The sequence below is a fragment of the Aotus nancymaae genome, unplaced genomic scaffold, assembly GCF_030222135.1.
Source record: "Aotus nancymaae isolate 86718 unplaced genomic scaffold, 86718_ANA_hifiasm-v0.15.2.pri h1tg000003l, whole genome shotgun sequence".
In the NCBI taxonomy this organism is placed as follows: domain Eukaryota; kingdom Metazoa; phylum Chordata; class Mammalia; order Primates; family Aotidae; genus Aotus; species Aotus nancymaae.
Window position 1 is genome coordinate 26,014,224 of NW_026988414.1, and position 7,392 is coordinate 26,021,615.

A 7,392-nucleotide genomic window follows, 5' to 3' on the forward strand; every position below is an offset into this window, starting at 1 on the left:
TTCATTAAATTTATTCCTAGGATTTTATTCTTTTGAATTCTGTATCAGCTAGGGTTCTCCAGAAACACAGAACTTATAGGATAAATGGATGGATGAATAGATGAATAGATACAAACAAACATACATACGTAGTTTATTTTAAGGAATTGGCTCACACAGTTATGGAGTTGGCAAGTCTAAAATCTATATGGGCCAGGCTAGAAACTCAGGCAGTAGTTGATTTGCAGTGTTGAGGCAGAATTTCTTCTTATCTGGAAAAATTCAGTTTTTATTCTTAAGCAGTTAACTTGATTGGATGAGGTTCATCCACATTGTCAAGTGTAATCTCTTTCAACTAAAGTCAACTAATTGTAGATGTAACCTACATCTGCAAATTACCTTCATAGCAACATCTAAATTAGTGTTTGATTAAATGAGTGAATATTATAGTCTAGCCAAGCTGACACATAAAACTAGCCATACTAGCCATCATAACAGCTGAATTGTGTGAACACCCAAGTTTGAGAGCCACTGAATATACGGATTTAATATTTCCCTGGAAATTCAGGTCAATTTTGTAAATATATATTGGTAAAAATTTTTTTAAAATCACAAGAGAATCAACTGAAAAACAATCATTGAAAAAGTTAAAAACATGGTTGCCAAAAATGTATATTACTGTAAAGCTACAATAATAAAGAGAGTGTGGTACTGGCAAAAAAGACAGATGCACATATTAATGGAACAGAATAGAAAGCCCAGAAATAGACCTACACAAATAGAGTCAAATAATCTTTGACAAACAAACATAGGCAATTCAATGAAGAAAGGATCACCTTTTCTACAAATGCTGCTATAAAACACGGACATACACATAAAAAATTAATAATAATAACAAAGTCACAGACCATACATCTTTCACAAATATTACTTCAAAATGAACCATAAATCTAAATGTAAAATTAGAAACCATCAAACTTCTAGAAGAAAACATAAGAGAAAAACTATATGCCCTTGGGTTTGATTATGACTTTTTAGATATGACACCAAACGTATAATCTATGAAGGAAAAACCTGTTGTTGGAATTAATTAAAATTTAAAATTTCTGGAGGAAGGGAGAACAAGATAGCCAAATAGAACCCTCCAGAAATCATCCCCACTGCAGGAACACCAAATTGAACAACTATCCACAGAGGGGGAAAAAAATAGCCCCTTCATAAGAACCACAAAACAGGTGAGTGATCACAGTGCCTGGTTTTAATGTCATATTTAGGAAAGACGCATTGAAGAAGGTAGGAAAGGCAATCTTGAATTGCTTACACCCTCTCCCATCCCCTGGCAACAGCCACATGGCACAGAGAGAGAATCTGTGTACTTGGGGGAGGAAGACAGCACTGATTGCCAGACTTGGAACTCAGTGCTGCCCTGTCACAGCAGAAAGCAACACCATGCAGAGCTCAGCCAGCTCCCAAGGAGGAAGCATTTAGATCAGCCCTAGTCAGAGGGGAATCATCCATTCCAGCAGTCAGAACCTGAGTTCTAGCAAGCCTGTCCACTGTGGGCTAAAGTGCTCAGGAATCCTAAATAAACTTGAAAGGCAGCCTAGGCCACAAGGAGTGCAATTCCTGGGCAAGTCCTGGTACACTCCTGATCTCAGTCAGTAGACTTGGGATGCTGCAACCTGGTGAGACACCAGCTATAGCAGCCAAGAGAGTGCTTGTGCCAACCCTCCTCAACCCCAGGCAGTGCACCTTGCAGATCTGGGAGAAATTCCTTTCCGCTTGAGAGGATGGGCAAAGTAGAGAATTTTGTCTTACAACATGGACAGCTCAGTCATAATAGGATAGGCCATCGGGCACAGTCGTGAGGTCTCCTAGCTCCCAGATGACATTTCTAGACACACAGTGGGCCAGAAGGGAACCTGCTTCCTTGAAGGGAAAGAACCAGTTCTGGCAGGATTCATCACCTGCTGACTAAAGAGCCCTTGGGCCCTGAATAATGAGCAGAGGTAGCCATGTAGCACTCACTGTGGGCCTTGGGGGAGATTCAGAGTCATATCAGCTTCAGGTGTGACTCAGCACATTCCCAGCTATGAAGGCTATGGGAAGAGACTTCTACTTGAGGAAAGGAGAGGGAATAGTAAAGGGCACTTTGTCCTGTAGTTTGGATACCAGCTCAGCCACAGTGGGTACAGCACCAAACAGGCTCCTGGGGTTCTTAATTCCAGGCCTTGGCTCCTGGACAGTATTTGTGGACCTGCCTTGGCACAGAGAGGAGACCACTGCTGTTAAGGGAGAGCCCCAGACCTGGCAGCATTCACTGTAAGCTGAAGGAAGACCCCTTGGGCCTTGAGTGAACATTCGCAGTAGCCAGGCAGTATTCACTGTGGGCCTTGGGCAGTGGTGGCCACAGAGAGAGACTCTTCCACTTGACGACAAGGGAGGGGAAGAGTGGAAAGGACTTTGTCTTGCAGCGTGGGTGGCAGCTCAGTGACAGTATAATAGAGCACCAGATAGATTCCTAAGTTTTGCAATTTCCGGCCCTGGCAGCTGGATAGCATCTCTGGACCCACCTGGGTATGGGGGGAACTCTCTACCATGAAGAGAAGGATGCAAACCTGGCTGAATTCACCACCTACTGATTGTATAGCACCTTGGCCTTGAGTGAATACAGGCAGTAGCCAGGCAGTGGTCACTGTAGGGCTCGAGCAAGACCCAGTGCTGTGCTGGCTTTGGTTCTAACTACACACAGTCCTAGTGGTGGTGGCCATAGGGGTACTTGTTTCATTCCTCCCTCAGCTCCAGGCAGCTAAGCACAGAGAAAGACAGACTCCATTTGTCTGGGAGAATATAAAAGAAAAGTAAAGAGTCTCTGCCTCATAATTCAAGGAATTCTCCTGGATCTCAACCAAGATGCCTAAGGCTGTACCTCTACAAGTCTGCAAAACTCATAGTGTTACTGGGCTTGGGGTGTCCCCTAATGCAAATAAAGCTGAAGTGGCCAAAGACTTAGATCATAACACCCAAGTTCCTTCAAATACTTGGTAAACCTTCACAAAAAGGGTGAGTACAAACAGGCCCAGACTGTGAACACTACAATAAATACATAACTCTTCAATGCCTAGACATTGACAAACATCCACAAGCATCAGGACCATCCGGGAAAACATGAGCTAACCAAATAAACAAAATAAGGCACCATTGACAAATCCTGGGAAGGCAGAGATATGTGACCTTTTAGATAGGGAATTCAAAATAGCTATTTTGAGGAAGCTCAATGAAATTCAAGATAACACAGAGAAGGAATTCAGAATCCTGTCAGATAAATTTAACAAAGAGGCTGAAATAATATAAGAATTAAGCAGAAATTCTGGAGCTGAGAAATTCAAGTGACATACTGAAGAATGTATCAGTATTTTTTAACAGCAGAATTGATCAAGCAGAAGAAAGAATTAGTGAGCTTGAAGACATACTTTCTGAAAATATGCAGTCAGGTCAGGCATGGTGCCTCATGCCTGTAATATGAACACTTTGGAAGGCTAATATTGGTAGATCACTTGAGCCCAGGAGTTTAAGACAAGCCTGGGCAACATGGTGAAACCCCATCTCTAGAAAAAAATGCAAAAAATAGCTGAGTATGATGGCATGTGCCTGTAGCTCCAACTACTCATGAGGCCGAGGTGAGAGGATCACTTGAGCCCAAGAGGTCAAGGCTGCATGAGCCATGATCACACCACTGCGTTCTAGACTGGGTAACAGAGCAAGATCCTGTCTGAAACAAAAACTGAAAAAAGAAAATACACAGTCAGAGGAGACAAAAGAAAAAAGATTTAAAAAGAAAGAAGCACACCCACAAGATCTAGAAAATAGCTTCAAAAGGACAAATCAAAGAGTTATTTCCTTAAAGTGGAGGAAGACAGATCTGGGTTCAAAGTTTATTCAAAGGGATGATAACTTCCCAAAGCTAAAGAAAGACATCAATATTCAAAGTACAAGAAGGTTATAGAACACCAACCAAATTTAACCCAAATAAGACTACCTCAAGTCATTTAATAATCAAACTCCCAAAGGTCCAAGATAAAGGACCTTAAAAGCAGCAAAAGAAAAGAAACAAATAACATACAAAGGAGCTCCAATACTGGCAGCAGACTTCTCAGTGGAAACCTTACGGACCAGGAGAAAGTGACATGACATATTTCAAGTGGTGAAGGAAAATAAACTTTTATCCTAGATTAGTATATCCAATGAAAATATCCTTTAATCATGAAGGAGAAATAAGGTCTTTCCCAGACAAACAAAAGCTAAGAGAGTTCATCAACACCAGACTTGTTCTACAAGAAATGTTAAAGAGAGTTCTTTAAAGAAAAGAATGTTAATGAACAATAAGATAGCATCTGAAAGTACAAAATTCACTGGTAGTAGTAAGTACACAGGAAAACAGAATATTATAACACTGTAATTGTGGTGTATAAACTACTCATATCTTGAGTAGAAAAGCTAAAAGATGAATGTAACAAAAAATAACAAATACAACAACTTTTTAAGACATAGACAGTACAATAAGATATGAACAGAAACAAAAGAAAGTTAAAAAGTAGAGGGATGAAGTTAAATTTTAGTTTTTATTAGTTTTCTCTTTGCTCATTATTTTCTTTGTACAATCAGTGTTAAGTTTTCATCAGTATAAAATAATGGATTATAAGATATTATTTGCAAGCCTTCTAGTAACCTCAAATCAAAAAGCACAAAAAGTAAAAGCAAGAAGTTAAAACATACCACCAGAGAAAATCAGAAGAAAGGAAAGAAGGAAGAGAAGACCACAAAACAACCAGAAAATGAATAACAAAATGGTAAGAATACATCCTTACTTAGAAATAATAACATTGAATGTAAATGGACTAAACTCTTTGATCAAAAGATATAGAGTGACTGAATAGATTTAAAAAAGAAAGACACAATGATCTGTTGCCTACAAGAAACACATTTCGTATACCAAGGCACATAGAGACTGAAAACAAAGGAATGAAAAAAGATATTCCATCCCAATGGAAACCAAAAAAGATCAGCAGTAGCTATACTAACATCAGACAAAATAGATTTCAAGACAAAAACTATAAAAAGAGACCAAAAAGTTCACTACGTAATGATAAAGAGTTCAATACAGCGAGAGGATATAATAATTGTAAAGATATATGCACCCAACACTGGAGCACCCCTTTATAAAGCAAATATTATTAGAGCTAAGGAGAGAGAGAAACTCTAATACAATAATAGCTGGAGATTCAACACCCCACTTTCAGCACTGGACAGATAATCCAGACAGAAAATCAACACAGAAGCATCAGACTTAATCTACACTATAGACCTAATGGACCTAATAGATATTTACAGAACATTTCAGCCAACAGCTGCAAAATACACCTTCTACTCCTTAGCACATGGATCATTCTCCAGAATAAACTACATGTTAGGTCACAAAACAAGTTTTTAAAATTTCAAAAAACTGAAATTATATCAAGTATCTTCACTGACTACACTGGGATAAAGCCAGAAATCAATAGCAAGAGAAATTTTGGAAACTATACAAACACATGGAAATTAAACAATATGTTCCTGAATAAGCAGTGAGTCAATGATGAAATTGAGAAAAACATAATAACATTTTTCTGAAACAAATGAAAATGGAAACAAAACATACCAAAACCTATGGATACAGCAAAAGCAGTACTAAGAGGAAAGTTTATAGCAATAAGTGCCTACATCAAAAAAAAAAAAGTAGAAAAACTTTAAACAAACAACCCAACAGTATATCTTAAATATATAAACAGTATATCTTAAATATATAAACAGTATATCTTTTGCTATCTAAAAAGCAAAAGAAAACCAAACTCAAAGTTAATAGAAGAAAAGAAATAGGCTGAGTGCAGTGGCATAGGTCTGTGATTCCAGCACTTCGGGAGGTCAACGCAGGCAGATCACTTTAGCTCAGGAGTTCAAGACCAGCATGAGGAACATAGTGAAACCCCATCTTTAAAAATATATATATATGAAAATATTAGCCAGGCATGGTGGCATGTGCATGTAGTCCCAGATACTCAGGAGGGTGAAGTGGGCAGATTGCTTGAGCCTTAGATGCAAAGCCTGCAGTAAGCAGAAATTGTGTGACTGCATTCCAGCCTGGGCAACTGAGTGAGATCCCATCTCTAAATAAATAAATAAATAAGAAATAAATAATAAAGATCAGATTCAATACTGGAATAAGAATTGCAAGAAGGAGGGGGAGAAAAAGAAAAAAGAAAATAAAAAGATCACAGCAAAAACAAAATTCTTAAAATTGAAATAAAAAATACAAAATATTAATGATATGAAAAGTTGTTTTTAAAAAATAAACAAAATCAACAAATCTTTAGCAATGCTAAGGAAAAAAGAGAGAAGACCCAAATACATAAAATTATAGATGGAAAAGGAGACATTATAAGTGATACTGCAGAAATTCAAAGGATCATTAGAGGCTACTATGAGCAGCTATATGCCAATAAATTTAAAAACCTAGAAGATATGGCTAAATTCCTAAACACATACAGTCTACCAAGATTGAATTATAAAGAAATCCAAAATCTGAACAGACTATTAACAAGTAATAAGATTAAAGCTGTAATAAAATGTCTCCAGCAAAGAAAAGCCTGGGATCCAATGGTTTCACTGCTGAATTTTACCAAACATTCAAAGAATAACTAATATGAATTCTACTCAAACTATTTCAAAAAACAGAGGAAGGAATACTTCCAAACTCATTTCTCAAGGCCAGTATTATCCTGATACCAAAACTAGACAAAAACACATTTTAAAAAAGAAAACTATAGGCCAATATCCCTGATGAATATCAATACAAAAATCCTCAACAAAATATTAACAACCATAGTCAACAGTACATTAAAAAGATAATTCATCATGATCAACTGGGATTCTCCCAACAATGCAAGGATTGTTCAACATGTGCAAATCAATCAATGTCATAGATCATATCGACAGAATGAAAAACAAAAACTATATAATCACTTCAACAGATGCTGAAAAGGAATTGGATAAAATTCAACATCCCTGTGTAATAAAAACATTGAAAAAACTGGATATAGAAGGACATATCTCAACACAGCAAAAACCATATATTATAGACCCTTAACTGGTATCACACTAAACAGGGAAAAACTGAAAGCCTTTCTGTAACATCTGGAACAAGACAAGAATGACCACTTTCATCACTGTTATTCAACATAGTAGGGAAGTCCTAGCTACAGCAAGCAGACAAGAGAAAGAAACAAAGGGCATCCAAATTGAAAAGGAAGAAGTCAAATTATCATTGTTTGCAGATGACATGATCTTATATTAATATTTGGAAAAACCTAAAGACTT